This window comes from Pelodiscus sinensis, chromosome 3, assembly GCF_049634645.1.
Source record: "Pelodiscus sinensis isolate JC-2024 chromosome 3, ASM4963464v1, whole genome shotgun sequence".
Classification (NCBI taxonomy): domain Eukaryota; kingdom Metazoa; phylum Chordata; order Testudines; family Trionychidae; genus Pelodiscus; species Pelodiscus sinensis.
The window spans coordinates 61,392,370-61,410,303 of NC_134713.1; the positions used below are offsets into that span (position 1 = coordinate 61,392,370).

Sequence of the window (17,934 nt, forward strand, 5' to 3'; positions counted from 1 at the left end):
TATAATTTTCCCCTTTTTACATCCTACCATTGTTGTGGTTTAAAATTGTTTGCTGTTAAACTTTTGTTAAGATATAACAATAAGTTGTAGACATATACAAACTTATTTTCCTGCATCCATTTAAAGTTCATTTTGGACCTGGAATCCTTTTTAGTCTGTACAGGATAAACTTAAAAAACAACAAATGATCTTGTAGCACTTTATAGACTAACAAAACATGAAGATGGTATCATGAGCTTTCATGGGCACAGAAGTGGGCTGTGCCCATGAAAGCTCATGATACTATCTACATGTTTTGGTAGTCTTTAAAGTGATACCAGACCATTTGTTGTTTTTTAAGTTTATCCTGGAATCCTTTGTGTGAGCTCCTCCCTCTCTATGTTGGCATGATTCTGTGTTGTTTGCTGTTATGTAGGATTATTTGTAGAGGCTCTGTTCATCTGGATGGATATGTGGGAAGCAATTTACATAAGAAAACAATTTAAGATTAGAAATCTGAAAATCCTGTTTGAGGTTAGTCACGTCTACTTAAATTATAATAGAGAAAATATAACTAAGGGATCAAATCCAGTCTTCAGTATCATTCCCAGAAACTTATGACAGAAGGCAGAATTTTTCCAGATGTATTTTGAATTAGAGAGGTTGATAAAGTCTTTAACTCAAACTGCTGGTGAAACCATATGATACTGAATTCTAGTGCCATTCATGCTTGAGGAACATTATTAACTTCCCTGGAGTGATGCTGGTGAAACAGAAATGAGAATTTGGCCCATGTTGTTGCTTTTTGTTTTGTTGTACTATATGGAATTTAGGAGTTACAAATCCTGCTCGTGTTTTAAATATTCCTTTCACTGTCTCCTCACTTACAATGTGTGTTGCTTTTTTAGCTGCTAGACAGAGCAGTCATGCAGACTATCAGGCTCATTGTTGAAGTTGCAGGACATAGCAGGGTTTCCAATTTTAAGGACGTCATTGACATCAAGCACTTATGGAACTTCTTCAAGGCCTGTTTTCATGAGACATACAATTCCCACAACAGAGCTCCAGCAGAGTCATTATGGCCCATCTGGTTTTACCCATTGGCTTGATAAAGCCACATATGCTAATAACTTATTTCAAATAAATATTCCCCTATGCCTTTTCAACAAGCTACAGATCTTCAAGGCAAGACTATTAGTCAGTGTCTACCATATCATAGGCAACAGACTTTTTTATTAATCATGAAAAAGAAAACTGTTAAAGACAAATCAAAGTCACAGTTTCTGCCCAGTTTGGTCCAACCAGGACTCTGTCTACTGCTAAGAGACGATCTGCAAAGCATCTCAGGTCAGCTCACGTTTATTGAACTGTTCAGAGTTTACATGGAACAGTCCCATTGGCAACCACTTAGTCATCTTCCAGATCCTGACTTGATAGCTGTAGCTTTATGTGCTTTATGATTAGTTTCAAATACAGACGAGACGGAGTAATACATACTTTAAAATAACCAGTCTTTGCAGGACAGATGTATTAATCTGAACACAAAATAAGCCACTTGTATGTGCCATCACTTGCCCATGAAATCCCCATGACTGGAGTGCTGGCATGGCCCAACCAGCAGTTCCTCCATTAAAGTGCCTCACATTTGCTCATATGAAGCATGGAAAATATAGCAGATTTCCCTTCTAAAATTGGTATTGCGCATGTAAGCTCCTTGGGGCAGGGCAAACATCTTTTCATTTTGCACCCTGTTCAATAGGGGCATCTGGCATTAACTGTAATACAAGTAGCCCAAGCACAGTTAAAATAAAACTTTCAGATTCTCCAAGGCATATGTACTACCGGCCAAAGCAACTCTTTATCTTATTGCTGCTGTCCTTGTCCTCTCTTCCCATTTAGCTCCTCATCAAGTGTTTTTAATAGTCACTCACCCAAGTTATCACTTAATAAATCCTGCAAGTAATTTCGCAGGTGTGTAATTATACTTGCTTATATCCAAAAGAGCAAAGTAACACACACACGTTTACAGGAAGAGGAGCTTTTGTTCTCTATACTGAACTGCTTACAACCTGACTTTCATCTCTCAATTAAGTGTTGATCACATTTATTGAATTAACTAGGTGATAACTTCCTGAAAAGTCAAATTTCTAAAGGTTGCAGAATTTGGCACCTATGCTGCCATCATGAATTATATTAGGGATGTAAGCAACTAGTTGACCAGCTGACTATCTGATAAGCAAATTCTTATCAGATAGTTGAGTAGCAACTCGAATAGTTGGCCTCCCCTCACACCTTGCTGCCTCTAACAGAGAGAGGCAGCAAGAGGTGAGGAGCAGGAGCCAGTGCAGCACTGTCTCTGCAGGGGGCAAGGGAGGCAGAGGCACAGCGGGAAACAGAGCAAGCGGGAAATGCATCAGTCCCCACTTACGCCGATCCCCACTGCGGGCGCTTCTGCTTTTGAAATGTACAAGAGCACTCTCTGCGGTGCCTCCCCTTGCTGTTTACAGGATAGTTAAGTAGCGACTTGAATAGTTGGTTCCCCCCCGACCTTGCTCCCTCTATCAGAGAGAAAGGCAGCAAAGGGTGGGGAGCAGGAGCCTGTACAGCAAGGGGGTACAGGAGCAGGTGCTGGGGGGATAGGGAATGCTGCTGCGAAGCAACCCCTGTCTGCAGGGGTCTCAGTGGGGACCTTGTCCTCCCTGTGGACAGAGGCTGTGGCCACCAAGCAACCCCTGTTCACAAGGACAGGGCTGGCCACCACGAACAGAAGCTGCTCCACCATCAGCCCCTGTTCGCAGTGGACAGAGCTGTCTGCCACAAACAGGAGCTGCTGGACTAAGCATGAGCTGGGACCGAGCAGTCCTGGACCCAATGGCTCTTACTACATTTAAAATGCAGAGCCACAGCGCAGGTGGCTCCGGAGCCAGCATGAGCCAGGACTGCTCAGTCCCAGCTTGAGTCGGCTCCTGGAGCTACCTCCACTGAGGCTCTGCAGAGCAGTGCTTATTGACTAAACGTATAGTCCAGACAAATGTTAACATTCTTAAATTATATCTGTTTTGCCCTACTGATAATATGTTGTGATTTCCCCCCTTTCTACTCCTAATATTTTGTGCTACTCAAATATTTTAGTTGTAAGTGTTCATTGTTCCACAGACTTTGCCATATCTTTATTTTGTAGAGTACTGTGATGGGACACTCATCTCCAGAGTGCCTCTTAGCAGCTGGGTGTGGAACTGCCCCCAAAAGGTTGTCAGCCTTGCTTGGCTTCAGAGGCACAGCTGCATGAATCCCACCCAGGGCAGCAAAGCACTGTTAACCCTCACCAGGGTCTTTAGCCCCAGCTCTGGGTCCTTTTAAATCCAGCCCTCCATTTGGATTTGAAAGGAAACTTGCTCCCATCTTGTGTGTTAGGTCATTTTGCCAGTGGGAGGATTCAGCCTTCTCCCTGCTCTGGGTCCCAATCCAGGGACTCTATACACAGCAGCCTCATACTGCTCCCTCTCATTTGCTGCCAGTATTCCCTGGGTCTTTTCACACATAGCCCCCTCAGGGTTACAGTTTTCAGGTTCTTCCTCTCCTATGTCCAATAAATGCAGCCTGATAAACTCCTTTGGCCAAAGCATCCCTCCTTGCTCCTCTAGTTCCAGACAGGGACTGACCTAGTCAAGCCCTGCAGCTCTTTTATCTGAGCCTGCTAAACTCTGATTGGCTGCTGCTATGCTGCCTCTCTAGGTAAGCCTGGAAGACACGCCTTCAATTCTCCTTTCATGGATGTAGCAGGGCAGTGAGGCCTTCAGTAGAAGGCCACAAAGGCCTGATATTCCCTGTCACCTACTGAAAATTATTATTTTTGGTGCAAGCTTTCATATACACGTTTTATAAAAATATTTATATAGACCATTTTCTATTATCCAAACAGAAAATAAAAGCTGTATTACAAAAAAGAAAAATGAAAAACAATACATATTACTAGCATGCTTTAGCACCACTCTTTCAATCCTCACTAGTCTGTATTTTAAACATCCCATTCTTCAAATGCATTTCTTCATATCTCATACTAAATATTTAAGCTCAGTCACCTCCTCTTTGCTGTGAAGGCCAGTTGTGTAATATTTCCTAAGATGCATATATACTGCACCACAATATTGCCTGTGTGTTAAACCTCTCAGTACAAGCACTATCTCACCAGCTTAATGAGTTCATTCACAACTGCGCTACAGGTACTAGGGTTACACTGCTGGAAGTCACTTCCACTTTCTTGAGACATTCAGCTGATGTCATTTTCACAGGGAACTTCTTAATTACATAGAACATGTATAGATATGAATATTAAGTGCAGCATGGCTGTGCAGAAGGAGAAAATACACCGAAGTCAACTATATCTGAAAATTAATAGTTTTCCTGATCTGAAATCATGTTTCTCATGCTCTTTGGATTACAGTAGGGTTATCCTTCTGGTGTTTGCACCCCAGGGATTAACATCTGTGTAAATGTGGTAATATAAAAAGGCCTCTGTGATGAATTCATGAATTGTTCTCGTTGACATTAGCTGATACTGTTCCTTGGACAAGTCTCTTCTGCAGGTGCACTGACCACACACTAATTGAAAAGGATTATTTTCATAACTTTCTGTGTAGTCTGCAAGGCTCGCTGTGAAAAGCATAATTGTTTCAACCAGCTGCTAGGGGTTGTTTTTTTTATTAATTTCTTAATTCCAACAATGCTGGATGGACATGTTTGTGTCTCCCCCCCCCCTCCCAACCTGTGAAACACTATATGAACATAAATAAAATTAGAAAATGTGGCTCTCATGTAGGGAAAGAGCTTTTCTGGGAGTATGAAATTTCAGAGAAGAGAGGGAGGGAAAAAATCTGCTTTTAACCTACTTTTTCTCCCAGCCTCTTGCTATTTTTATCCTCATCCCCACAACAAATCTTTAATGGGCAGTATGTCTGTGTGCCACCTGTTGGGATTAGCTGAGACCATAGCAGACACACCATGGCACTGCCCAATATATCTAATACTAAATTTACACTGTATGTGCCCTTCAACTATAGAAGATTCCTCACATTCCATTATTTCCTTTTCTTGGGTGAGCGCCAGGCCTGACACTATGGGACTGACCTTAATATCTGAAAATTCTCCTGCTGGAATCAAGTCCCTAGTTTATGAGGCAAGCCAGTTTTATTGAAAGCCGTGTGTGAATCATGCTGGACAATCACAGAGTCATGTAACAGAGTTGCATGATACTTTTCAGCCCTCCATGTTATTTGGTAAAATGTTTTTAAGTTTGCAAATTGCATTTATGCAACCCAACTTAAACTAAAACCATGTTTAAACTCTATTGGGCATTTACCATTGCCCATGCCATAGAGTTGCCAGATTCTGCTGCTTTCTGTCCTTGAAGTTTTTTTCGTACCAGTATTACTAAAGTAGCCCGCACATAAAGTGAGGGAATGTGAAGTGAAATGCCTGCTGATTGCACACAGCATTGACTATGAAAGTCATCTGTATCCACTCAAAGGGCTCCAATGGTTCAGTTGGCACATCCTGCAAAATCTAGCTGTGCAAGCGCAATAGCAAAACTACCCTGTTCCGGGAGACCATCTTGGTTATGACAATCTTACAGCCCACTGAGATCAAGGAGGATCATGCATGGAGCCCATCGCTGTCTTAGAGTCACCTTCTCTGGCCAGGAGCCAATTAGATGTTTATCTCCTCAGGTGAAAAACGTGGCTAATTGAATGCATTCACTAGCTGTGAGGGTGATGGGGGCTAATCCTCTGGCAAGCTCATTGAATAATGGAATTTCTGTTGCAGGGGGAATTCTGACATTTCAAAATCTGCTTATGTTCCGAACTGGAACAAAAAATCAAAATTTCCAGCAGAACAAAAATTCCAAAAAATTTCAATTCGGGACCATCAAAGAATTTTGCCAATATATAAATGTCTCATTTTGATAATGTAAAAAAATTTTTGTTGATAATGCCAACAATATATAGCATTAACTATAATATATAAAATTAGTATCATGTTAAAGTCATAACGAATCAAAATAATACTATCTAAATGAAACGATTCAACTGTACAATATTAGAAAGTAACAAGCTGAAATATTTGCATCACACTCTCTGTGGAAGAACGTCATCCAAATCGACATGTTCCTGTGAAATTTTTCAGTTTTAATGAAATTGCACACTCCAGGAGAAAGCTGTCTGTCCAGCTCTTTTTGATTAACTCTGGTTGGCAGAATTGCACAATGGCCTGGCCAGACATGAGTGCTCTGACTGAGACCTTAAGTAGCTCCTCACCATCCTCCATTAGCCCTGAAGAGCTCTCTGGCAAAAATGTCATGGTAAGAGAGTGCAGTTGGAGCCACACTTCCAGGGAACCGGGGTGCACTAAAAGTCCAGAGCTGCAGAACCACAGGCCTTTCAGGCTGACTACAGATGTCTACCCTTCCACTGGTACCCGGGAACTGCCAGGGTCAGCGCCTCTCCCCAGCCTGTTCCACAGACTGGAGAAGGAGACGACTTTCTCATACTGGAAAGAAACGTTGCCAGGAACATCTACCCCTGCATCGCCTCCTGTGGAAAAAGGCCATCAGACCCTCAGAGTGGAGGCTGTTTTGTGTGCAGCATACCTGCAGCAATTCTTGTTCACTGGGGGCCAAATTCTGCTCAGTTAAACCTTTGCAATCCACTAGACTGCAGCGCGGTGTCACAGGACCAAGGCTGCTCTGTTGCTCAGCACAGGTGAAGATCACTTTCTCTGCACAGATTTTTAACAAAACATAGCTTGTTCCTTGGTGTGGCATGAATGAGGCAGAACTTGGCTCTAAAAGTCAGCCTTATTGCGCTTAGGAGCAGGAAAGGGCAGCAAGGGTGGGTCTAGACTACAGGGTTTTTTCTAAAAAAGTGGCCTTTTTTCAAAAAAACTATACCTGCTTCTAGACTGCCACCGCATTCTGTCGACAGCAAATTGACAGAACGTGGCGGTTTTGTCGACAGCGGTAAACCTCGTTTTACGAGGAAGAATGCCTTTGTCGACAGAAATCTGTTGACAAAAGGTGTGTGTGGACGCAGGGAGCCAGTTCTGTCAAAAAAAAAAAGGCCTCCAGGAAGAAGTCCTGGTAGACAGTCTAGTCTTTACATGTAGAGCACCTCTGTGATTCCTGGCCACAGCCTCTTAAAAGGCACAGGCACCCAGACAGGCATTGCTGTCTGGCATCTACCCAGAGCACTCGTGCCAGCCATGTCCCAGGCTCAAGGCCCGCCTAGCCCTTCTCGTGACAGAGAAGAGAACCCATCCAGGGGCTCCAAAAGGTGGGCACCAGCCTGGTCAGGGCCAGAAATAAAAAACCTGCTCGAGCTGCAGTCCCAGGAAGAAGCCCTGCAGACACACTGCAGGAATGCGAACATCACGTGAGTGCTTTGAGGGGTCACTGCACACAGGCGGGTTGGCAGTGTGGGGGGCCATGTAGTCCCATTGCCAATGTGGGACCCCTGTGAGGCTTTCAGGCCACTGCCCAATTCACACGGTGTCACGTGTAAAACCACTGACCAAAGCAGAGCCCCTGACAGCCACGGCATGCCCTCGGGGACTGCAGGGGTGCACACAGACATTGATCATCTCCTCTTCTTTTATTCCACAGCCAGACCCTCTATGCAACAGGGGAGCACCACACCCATCCCACCACCATCCCGGACCCGTGGCACCGGCATGTGTACATAGACCTGCTGAGGGAGCACGTAATGGCACTGTTGGACCTCAACAGGACCCTCCAGTAGAGGACGGAGGCAGAGGCCGAGTGGAGCACCAGGCTGCTGGATGAGCCGGTCCAGCAGCACACTGACATCTGTGCAACAATGACAGGAGGTCTTCACCTTGCCTGCCCCTGTCACAGTCACTGCTCCTCCAGAATGCCAGGCCCCCGCTTCCCCAGTCCCTCCTGCTCCTCCAACTCCCCCTTTCCTCCCAGCCCCTCCTACTTCCGAGCCCGCACAGGCCCAACAGCTTCCCCCCCCGCCCAGGCCAGGACTGGCTCTTGCTCCACCCGATCCCAAGGCCGTGGCGATGCCAGGCTGCAGGAAGGGGGCAGGACCCTGCAATCAGGGAAGCAGTGGCCTACTTGAGCTCTCTCCCCCTTCCAGGTTTTCAGTCTCCTACCACCGCAGTTAAAGGACATTTCAGTTATGTTACAAAATCTTTATTTTTGACTGACAGATTTACTTTGTTTATAAACAGTTAAACAGTAAAAAGAGAAAGTTTTGTTAAACAGTTCCCACATTTTCTTTACTGCTAGTGTTTCTAATAAAACAAATTTCTGTTTACAAAGAAATCCGGGTCTTATATGTCTTCTGAATGGGAAGAGAGTCAGGGCTGTGGAGGGAAAGGTAGGGGTGGGCCAGGCCAAACCCCCCATGAGGGAGGCCCTGGGGAGAGTCAGTGGGCTCCTTCTCAGAATCTCTCCCTCAGGACCTCTCAGATTTGGACACCAGCCTGGTGAGCCTGGTGGATGGCAACCATCTGGGGCTGCTGAAATTGCCTCTCCTCCCCATCAGGACCTGTCCTCAACCCCGACAGGAAGGCCTCCCCTTTCCTCATCACCAGGTTATGGAGGGCACAACATGCGTTTGCCCATCTCCAGCCATTTGAGGAGGCAACGGAACCTCCCTTTCAGCCAGCTGAAGGCACATTCCACCTGGATGTGAGCCTGGCTAAGATGCGTGTTGAAAAGCTCCTTGCTCACATCCAGGTGGCCGGTGTAGGACTTCATGAGCCACAGCATCAGGGGATAGGCCGCATCGGCCACTATGCACACCAGCATCTGCATGTCCCCGAGCACAAGGTGCCGCCGGGGGAAAAATGTTCCTGCCTGAAACCTGCGGTACAGGTTGGAGTTCCAGAATATGCGGGCATCATGTGCCCACCCCGACCACCCGACACAATTGTCCATAAAGTGTCCCCAGTAGTCAATGAGTGCCTGCAGCACAACAGAAGAGTAGCCCTTCCCGTTTATAACTTGGGCTGCTTGATGGAGCGGTGCGCGGATTGCGATGTGTGTCCCATCGAGGGCTCCTTCGCAGTTCAGGAAGCCAAAGGAAGCAAATCCAGCAATGATGTTGTCCAGGTCCCCGAGACAGACGAGCCTCTTCAGCAGCTCTGCATTGATGGCCCTCACCACCTGCAGCATGAGACAAATACACAGACAGAAACCAGGGAGTTAGACAGGTTACGTAAGCGCTTGGGAGGAGAAGCCTCCCCACCCCTCCCCTTGTCAGGACATCCTCCTCCCCCACATTTGTGCAGGGGTGGCCGAGGAGCGACCTCCAAGTGCCACTCCATTCCCCATTCCCTCTTGCCCTTGCCTGGCAGTCCCCCTTTCACACACCCCCTACTCAGCAGGGCCTGTCCCTCAACAGTGACTTGCCTCCATCAAGACAGCCCCGATAGTAGACCTCCCCACACCAAACTAGTGTCCCATGGAGCGGTAGCTGTCGGGGGTGGCCAGCTTCCATAGGGTGATTGCGACCCGCTTCTGCACGGGAATGATGGGCCACAGGTGGGTGTCCTGGTGTTCCAGAGCAGGGGCGAGCCAGGCACACAGCTCCAGGAATGTGGCCTTCCACATCCGGAAGTTAGAGAGCCAGTGGTCATCCTCCCAGAGCTGCATGATGAGACGGTCCCACCAGCCCGAACTTGTCTCGTGCCTCCAAATCTGCCTGCCCTCAAAAAAGTTTGGGGGCAAGGGCAGAGCTCCTGCATCCCAGAGGAGGGTCTCCTCAGTGCAGTCCGGGTCCATATGGGGCAGAAGATTCATGACAGAGTCATGCAGATGCAGCAGAAGCTGCAGTATGGCAGTATGGGGCCATTGCCTGCCCAGGAGCAACACCATGGCCAAAAACAGTGAAAATCAGAAAAGAAAAAAAAAAGAAAATAAACTGCTGTGGTGTCCGAGGAAGCAGGGCAACCAGAGCAAGCACTGCAGCAGCTTTGTTTTCCCTCTAGGAGGTAGGCAAGCCGGAAGCAGGTGCAGCGCAACAGCTGTCCAGGAGGATCCCTTTAAGCACGCATCTCTGCAAAGAGCATGCAGCAGCACCTGGAAATAAAGGCTGGCCCTATGCCCTGCCAGAAGCACTTCCGAGTGCCTTCTTTTTTTGACAGAGCATCTGGCAGTCTGGATGCTCTTTTTTGAAAAAGTGGATTTACATTTTCAATCCACATAATGTAATCTCTTTTTCGACAGAGGCTTTTTTGAAAGATACTGTTGACAAAGCCTCTGTCGAAAAGGCGTGCAGTCTAGACGTAGCCCAAAAGAGCCACAGAATAATTCCTGCCCCATTTCTTGCCACACTTGCAGTAGGCACAGGAGTGACAGATGAGACCAAGTGATAACATGTCCAGTATTTATTATTATGGTCATGGAAAGCAAGTGGATAGCAAACCTTAAAGGGAGCCCCCTACTAAAGAATTGAGTGTTTTGGGCAGCTGGTCAGGTACTAGCAAAACACCAGTGTGTATGGCTCTGCTTTCGCAAATATACACTCGCTCCTCGATTTTAATATCATGTTTGCTCACCTTACTGGAAAAGTATTCTTTTCCAATCACATGTCCTTCATGAAAGCAGAATGGGGGAACTCAGGATGCATTTTTGATGCTATCAAGAAGTCAGAGATGGGGCTGTCCCTGCAGGTCATAAACTGACCACACATATCAATTTGTCTGTGACTCTGCTGATTTCATTCCTTTTATTCTGGTGTCCAACTGACATTCATCTGATTATTCTTTTTTGGGGGGGAGGCACAAACAGCACAGTATAATTAGAATTGCTTGCTTCCTTCCCAAGTTCTGCTCATTTCTAGAACATTAGCAGCAAATTACTCTCTGAGGAGCCCAGGTTGTAGGTTGTTCCAGCACAGCCGAAGATTTTGTTTGGCATGAAACAAAAACGATTGCAGTGTGGGGCCCAGTGCAGTTCGATGTGGCCAAGGATTGTATTGTTTTTCAGTGCAGCTGAAAATTGCCTTCTCTGTCTAAACAGGGTTATAAATCACATACTCTCTTATTCATGTTTACTCTCACTGTAACTTGCTCATTATTGAAAATCTGATTCTGCTCAAACCCCACAGAACTAAAAAATAACCACTGTGTGCTGTAATTTAAGAAACAATGTTTATTAATGTTTATCTTTCCAATGAATTATTGTAAGAAAAAAACAGATTAGCTAGTTAATGTATGTTAAGTACTTTGAAGGTGATAAATGACAGACTCTGTCTTCCAGGACAATAAAAGATATTTGAGTTCTTTTTCACCTGTGGCGTTCCTGACATTGAGTATGTTCCTGATCCTTTAAAGAGTACTACATGGATCAACTCCTGCACTCACATGGACCCATAAAGAAGTCGCAATGGCATTGCCTGAATCCAGGAGCGTCCATCCAAGCTGTTTCTGCAAACACATTCAGGAGTACCAATATGTAATGTTATTGAGCTGAGTAAGCACTAGCAGAATGGAGCAGCCTTACTTCATCATGACTATTACAGCCAGTATAGTGAAGTTTGTAATGGCTTTAGGATAGCATTAAAAAATAAATGTTTTAAAATGTATGATAAAATAGAGAACATTAAACTCTTTCCATGAAACAGAACTTAATTAAAATTGGTCCAATAACAGACATTACCTCTCTTACCTTATCTCTTTAACTAAAATATTGGTATTTCATTAGAGTCTTCTTTTTAACTAAAATTTTATTTTGCCCTGTTTGCCATGACCAACCATACCAGTAAATTAGAAGGTCAGATATCATGCAGACCAGAGACAGACTTGTCAAAGATTCACTAAATGGCTGTCAGTCCTGCATTACAGCTTTTTTTCTCCACTGAAAGCTGCCACAGCAAATGGCTGGTGTATAAACCTTTTAATCTGTGGGCTAAACCCTGCAGTCCTTAGTGAGACAAAACTCACTGCACTCTGTGGGAGTTTCACCCACGTAGGAACTCAGGGCTAGTTTAGCTGTATGTTTGTTAAAGCTTTAGCTTAGTAGGTGCCATTTATTCTAGGCTGAAACATGGCAGGTGGTTTCAGGTCAGAAGCACATTTTTGCAAGGATTCCAATGAAGTGTTTATAAGGTGGAGTTACATAAAAACACTGAATTTGGCTAGTTTTCTGTGTTTCTTTGTGTGCCGGCAACACAGGCTGGGTTTTAATGGTTGCTTTTAAACAAAAGAAGGATGCAAGTGGTACAGTGAGACTGGGGAAAGACTGTTGTGCATGTCTGTACAATAATTTAATATAATTTGTTATGTTTTTAGCAGAACTTATTAATACTCTTTGCCCATAGCTGTGAGATCCCTGGGATAGGGTGTTGCAGTCCATTTAAAGGGATACTGTCAGAAGAGCTGAGGCTCTACATTCAGTTGTTCAAAAACAACAGTCTACAGAACAAATAATGGGAAGGTTTCTGGGATTTTTAAAACATTTCCAATTAAAAATGCTTTGGTTTGGATTTAAACATTTTCCTGATGAATTTACAACTGTCCTATAGTAACTAGACTCCTCTAGATAGTTTCTATATGGGTGCTCAACTTAGTCCCATTTTTAAAAGTGACTTAGTCTCAGTTCCTCTAAGATGATTAGGCATCTAACTCCCATTGAGAGTTAGCCACCAGAATCACTGCGACCTTGAAGCAGAGCAATACCCCAATACCTTTAAAAATCTGTGCCTGACAGATTTCCTGTATTGTGTATGAAGTGACCTAGCTAAGGCCATGTCTACAAAAGGAAAACAAAAGTATTCTTAACACCTTTGTAGCTGCATGTTAACTAGCATGCATGAAATCTCCTAGTGTCAATGAGGCAAGTTGTAGATTAAACGCCTTAGCAGGTGGAGGAAAGCCACAGATCCTCCCCTAGCTGCCAACACATCAAGGGAAGCTTTGCTGTTGACTAAAGTGGGGAAAGGGTTAGGTCCTGTGGATGTGATTCTAATGCCACTTGCACTAGCTTTGTATCAATTTAACTCCACTGGCTTGCTTCTCAGTTGCTCTGCACTTTCCGTAGATACTTACATTGGTGCAAAGGCTGTGCAAAATAAAATGTTGTCATGCTGATTTGATGCATGTAAATGTAAGAGACAACACAAAATGCGGGAACTGGGCTCATTGCCATCAGTTACACTGAAAAAAGTGGCATCAGAATCAAGTTGAATGATCACGATTTAAACCTCAGAAAACCAGAACTCTACAGGAGTAGGGCAACATGGCCTCTTAAAGTCACCAATGCACACTAGCCCAGAGAGGTTTCAACTTCTGTGTTGTGATAAGCCAAGTGCCTTTTATTTTGTTTATTTGTTTGGAACTGAGTTTTATATGCTGCATAGAAGGAGGACTTTTTCCAGGATAAACTATGATATCCATTTCCTTTTAAAAATTTTTTGCTGTGTTCTTTTACCAAGGAACGGCGCCATACAGCCTGCATGAGAAGATCTGGCCTGCATGCCAAAACTGCAGTTACAGCTAAATGAAAAAAAAAAAAAAAAGACAGAAAGAAATATACTTTATTCATTTCAGCTGTTAGGTCTTAATGCAAAGAAATCACTTTGCACAGATCTGTAACTGACACCTATTCCTAATCTCCTACACTATTCACTTTTAAAGCTCTATTATGGAGTATGTTGGCAACACACCAGAATCTAACATTGTTTCATCGACTTAGCCCTAGGTTTGTGCTTTATATTCCTTTTTCTGAAATAATAAAAATGTAGAGTTAAACTGCTTTGGTAATTGCTAATAACTTTTCTATTAGCTGGCCTTTCTCTTTCAGATACAATAGTCACATTCCTGAAACATGACGTATTTTTGCCTTTGGGACAAAAAAAAGCAAGAACTTTTTTCAAATGATAAAATGTGTTGTTACAGAATTACAGAAAGGATTATTGTGTATCAGTAACCTGATTTGAGAGCCCTAGGAACTGAAATTAAATATTAGATGACTGCAAGAATGTCATTGACAAGAGTAATACTTACGTAAAAATGTAATAATTTTCTCCCATTTGGATCCTAACAGAGTTTTTGCTAATTCAAAGAATCACCCATACACATTAGAGAGCTTTAACAATGTTTGTTTCCAGCCTATTCCACCCTAATCACAACACTTTAAAATGAAACCAGAGATCCAGCTACCCAGAGACAAATATGAGTGAAACAACATTGATAGAAACACTTATTTTTAAAATTGCTGACAGGTTTTGATGGACATTCTTGTATTAATCTGAGGATATCTGTATAGAACTTATAACATAGCCACCTTTTGCTTAACTTATTTAGTGATGCCATAATAAACCATTGTTTATTACCACTTACCATTACAATGATACGCTTGTTGATCAGGCACAAGGAAAGAAAGCACTCATCAAATTTGTTATCATGGCATCACGGAATGCATTTGGCAGGCAGAGGAAGCCAATCTACACAAAGACACTGGCAGTATTGCAGGAAACAGAAATACAATGCTTACCACAGCGTCATGAGACCTGGATGTTTTGTTCCATTGTAGTTTTTAGTTTGTTTGTTACATTTAAATTTTTCTAATTCTATATTCCAAGGATGCAACATTTTCAGATAATCTCAGTTAAAGATATTTTTAAATATCCAAAAACCTGTTGGTCTAAAGGAGTATAAGGTGAAAAATGAATACCAAGAAGATAGTTTTCTCTTTCTACAATATATGAACTACAGGAATAGGAGCCTTTTATAATAAAAAATGTATACATTTACTCCTTCCACAGGTAAACCAATAGCTGTTTTCTATTTTTTTAAAATATTTTAGCATGAATTTAGTGCTTATGAAAGGTGCTATCCTGACATACATAGGCCCAGATTTTTAAAGGTATTGCAACACATAACTTGCTTAGGAGCCTAAGTCCCATTGAGCCTGTGGTCTTATCTATATGCTGTGGCAAAGTGTGTGATTTTTAAAGCACTCTAATATGCTGATCTCTAACTGCCCTATTATAGACCCCATTAGCATGCTGGAAAGGAGTTTAGTCCACACTAATATAGTTCAAACTCCTAAGCGTCTGCCAACAGGCAGCATGGTGCAGTAAGCCCTGAACAAAACCCAAATCAACTGCACCAGGGGTTGTAACAAGACTTTAGGGATGGTGTATGACTAGTCCCAAGCTTCTATGCCTGGGAATGCAAAGACATATGGTATATTTTCTTTTTATGGCATATTCCTGACAATGTAAATACGAATTCACGGCACCCACACAGAGTGAAATTCACCCTTGTGCAGAAGATCAGCCCAAGGCGTATCTCCCATGTAAGCTCTCAAAACAGGATTTAAGTGGCATGTCATATAATAGTAGCCAATGAAGTCAGTTGATCTGAACTGTATCATATGAAAGCAATATGGGCCTGAGGCCCCCTGTTCAAATGCCAGTTTTATTTTCTTGCCAGCATTCCAGTGCACCACACTCAAAGTGGTCTTGCAAGTGTATAAAATACTTTGCACTCTCTTTTATGGACCACAGCATGGAATGTTTTACAGTCAGGGCCAAATCCTTACACAGGGAACAAATCCTGGGACAATTTTTTTCACCAAGTGTATTGGTCTAGCCAGGTCACGGCCACTGTTCTGAGGAGCAATAGAAAGGCCTGCCATTCTACTCCATCCAGAGTTTTGGCCATGTGGCTGTGTGGTTTGCATAGGCTAACTGGCCCCACTCCTAGACCACACACAGTTGCTTCCTCCACATTGAGCCAAGGATAGCAGCCAAGGAGTCCCCTGTGCAGGCGCCTCGCTGTATCCCTATGCCACAAAATTGTGGCATTTCTTCTCAGTTTGGGCTCTTGCAGGCCTGTGTGAGGCCTCCAGCCTTTGGCACTGTTATGTTGGGTAATTCTCTGTCTTCTACACTCAGTTGGTCTGAATTCATATTAATACTAATTAGATACAGGCAAATCTCAGAAAGCGCAGCTTTAAGTAAGGATATTTATTACAGCTGAGTGATACATCCAGACTCCGGGCCTGACCCTGCTCTGCCTCCTCACAGGATGAATGGGATTTTTCCTTGAGAAATGAGTGAGACTTTTTCTTCATCTTTGGTATTTCTGATTCTGATACTGATGGTGGCAATCCTCTGGAAGGACACAGACATGCAAAACTTAACGAACAAGAAATATATGGGGCAATTCACATTCTAGGTTGACGATCGGGGCAATTTTTAGTTTTCCAATTCAATTCATTCAGCCCTAATATTTAAAAGAATGCATTCATGCACAAGCTGCAGGATACATCACAAGAAATGCAGGATACATGTTTTACAGCTAACAATCAGAACATGGCTAGAGTTTGTGGGGCACAGACCTATACCAGTTCCAGGGCTTCAATAGAAGGGTTGCCAGGTGTCCGGTATTCACCCAGACAGTCCGGTATTTTCGCCTCCTGTCCAGTAAAAAAATTCAGATAATAAAGGACACCTGAGATGTCCAGTAGTCTCTGAATTTTTCCCCAGCCAGGAGGCAAAAATGCCGATCACCTGGCAACCCTACAAACACTCAGCGCCCGGCCTCCCCCCCGAATCCCCCTCTGGCCCCCAACACCCCCAGCCCCCATGCATACCTGGTTCCCCAAGGCTGCCGCACAAAATGGCTGCTGGCCAAAAGACCTAGGGGAAGCAATGCTTCCCCTGGGTATTAGTGCTCAACTACTCCCCTGTTCCTATCCATGCACTCACTCATAAAGGGGACATGCTGGTTTGTTTGGGGTTTTTTTGGCTTAATAAGTCCTTGGAGTCCTTTTTTTTGCTCAACAACTTTGGTCTCCCCCCCTTCAACAGAATTTTTTCCCAGGTTTTTTTTTTTGGGGGGGGGGGTGTTTGGTATTTTTGTTTCAACCATCTGGCAACCCTATCAATAAGTAGGTTTTCCCCCCTTTAATAGAGTCAGGAGTACTCTATAACCTAGACATTTTCATCAAGAATGACCTGTTAGTTTATGTGAGATCTTATTCATTGTAACTCTGTAGCTTGACTTGCCATGTGATCCCATACTTTGTTTTGTTTTTGGACTATACAAAGTACAGTAAGTCTACATGACTGGTCAGAATGGTAAAGCATGTTACATAATGTGCTTTTATTACTGCAGGGCATATCTGAGATATTTACATCAAATACATGACAAATCAGATTACTATTCTGTTCCTTACTTGCAAGGATTTTTATTAGAAAAAAGTTTTATCTGATGTAAATAAATAAAATAATATTACTTATATCCAAATACCAGTTCCATCTTGTTGATTTTAATAGACAAGTATCACACTTCAAATATGGAAACACAGTGGGTAATATTTATACGAAATCTCCAAGAACCGTGGTATTTTGCTCATGTGGAATATCATGGCATTTTGCCTGGATCAAGTAACCAGCAGATTAGCACATTAACACTTTTAAGAAATGTGCATGTAATCCACTCTGAATGTGGTCTTTGACTCCTGGTAGGAATACCTAATGATTTTCAAATTGACACACTACTTTATAAAGTAATTCAAATAACAGGCAGTTGCTAGGAAGTTTCAGTATGCATGGAATGAATGTAGACATTTTGTTATTGATACAAAAGATATAAGGCTTTTTTTATGCTATGGAAGGAATTTCAGGAGCTACAAATATAAAGGAGAACCTTGACTTCTATTCTTTTAAAATGTTTCTAGCTTTATTCTCGTAAACTAATTGAACATGGATGTAAACCAATAGACTAAACAATCCCTCTAAAGTAGCTGAGAGCTGGCTAGTGAAATCTGCACAAACCATCATCTTCACTTTTTAGAACACAAAAATTTGCAGCTTTGGGATAATCCACTTAAAGCAGCAGCCAAGAGGTCAAGGGTTTCTGCAAGCTTCTTAAGCAAATATCTACATCTACGATGTCACAAGAGGCAGTTTTGAT

The 17,934-nt window shown here is 43.3% G+C and overlaps 1 long non-coding RNA gene across 1 annotated transcript in view; it reads left to right on the forward strand.

The window, feature by feature from the left end:
- LOC142827825 (uncharacterized) overlaps nucleotides 1-7,762 on the forward strand; it is a 95,245-nt gene extending 87,483 nt beyond the window's left edge. The window contains exon 4 of the long non-coding RNA XR_012902592.1: nucleotides 7,637-7,762. This is a non-coding gene — a long non-coding RNA (uncharacterized LOC142827825). The remainder of the gene's footprint in view (nucleotides 1-7,636) is intronic.
- Nucleotides 7,763-17,934: the final 10,172 nt, after the last annotated feature.